The sequence below is a fragment of the Microtus ochrogaster genome, unplaced genomic scaffold (genome assembly GCF_000317375.1).
Source record: "Microtus ochrogaster isolate Prairie Vole_2 unplaced genomic scaffold, MicOch1.0 UNK1, whole genome shotgun sequence".
Classification (NCBI taxonomy): domain Eukaryota; kingdom Metazoa; phylum Chordata; class Mammalia; order Rodentia; family Cricetidae; genus Microtus; species Microtus ochrogaster.
In genome coordinates, this window is record NW_004949099.1 from 29,789,046 (window position 1) to 29,790,495 (window position 1,450).

The 1,450-nt window shown below is 44.8% G+C and overlaps 1 protein-coding gene across 1 annotated transcript in view; it reads right to left on the reverse strand.

Moving 5' to 3' along the window:
* Efcab12 (EF-hand calcium binding domain 12) overlaps window positions 1-1,450 on the reverse strand; it is a 21,390-nt gene that overhangs the window by 9,935 nt on the left and 10,005 nt on the right. The gene's annotated exons all lie outside the window — the stretch shown is intronic.

Consider the following 1,450-nt stretch of genomic DNA (forward strand, 5'->3'; position numbering starts at 1 on the left):
AACTCACAGAGATCCGCCTGCCTCTGCCTCCCGAGTGCTGGGATTAAAGGCGTGCGCCACCACTGCCCGGCTCTGTGAGGGATTTTTTATTAATTGAATCATTTGACGTGGGAGGATGCACAACCAATCCAGACCTTTTGAGGTAGGAAGATCCACCTTTAATCTGGGCCACACCTTCCCTGACAGCCTATATAAAGGACGTGGAAGAAGGAAGCTTGCTCTCTCTCTGCCTGCTTTCCTTTGCTCTCGCTGGCAGGTCCATTCCTTCACTGACTTTAGAGGCTACTTCTTTCTTTGGGATTCTGGCATATGCTGAAGACCAGCTGAGATACCCAGCCTTGCGGACTGAACAACCGCTGGATTCTTGGACCTTCCATCGGGGGACTGTTGGAATAGCTGGACTATAACCTGTAAGCTGCTCTAACAGATACCGTACATACGTATATATTGCTCAGTTCTGTTTCTCTAGAGAACCCTGACTAATACAAAGGACAATAGACAACCCTGGAGGTATGCAGTGCCTACTAGAAACACCAAAGGTTCAGAAAGAAAAGTTTGAAAGGAAACATAATTGTGAGTATAATTTTGTCTCGTTATTCTCTTTAGACATTAGTTAGTCATTGTTGAACTGTCCTTGGTCCAGTTCAGAACTGTCCTAGTACTAAGGGACTTCATCTTTTTTGTTTGTTTGTTTGTTTGTTTTTGTTTTTTGTTTTTTGTTTTTCAAGACAGGGTTTCTCTGTGGCCTGTCCTGGAACTAGCTCTGTAGACCAGGCTGGCCTCAAACTCACAGAGATCCGCCTGCCTCTGCCTCCTGAGTGCTGGGATTAAAGGCATGCGCCACCACTGCCCAGCTAGTGCTAAGGGACTTCATCTTTAAACATTTTAAAAAGATTAGCCAGGTGTGATGGCTCATACATTTAATCCCAGCATATGGGAGACAGAGACAGGAAGATCTCTGTGAGTTCAAGGCCAGCCTGGGCTACAGTGAGTTCCAGAACAGCCAGGGCTACACAGAGAAACCCTGTCTTGAAAAAAAATTATTTATTTATGTATAGAGTGTTTTGCCTGTATGTATGTAAGTGCACCATATGCATGCCCAGTGTCCAAAGAGGTTCAACAAGGGTATCAGATACCTGGAACTGGAGTTACAGGGGATTGTGAGCTGTTGTGTGGGTGTTGGAAACCAAACCTCGGTCCTTTGAAAGAGCAGTAAATGGTCTTAACTGCTAAGCCATCTCTCCCAGCCCAGGATTTAATATTATACTGATTTTTTTGTTTTGGTAGTTGAAGACATTTACTTTTAAAAAAATGTTTTGGATGTTCATATAATTATATTTCATAAAAATGTTTGAACAGCCGGGCGTTGGTGGCGCACGCCTTTAATCCCAGCACTCGGGAGGCAGAGGCAGGCGGATCTCTGTGAGTTCGAGACCAGCCTGGTCTACAA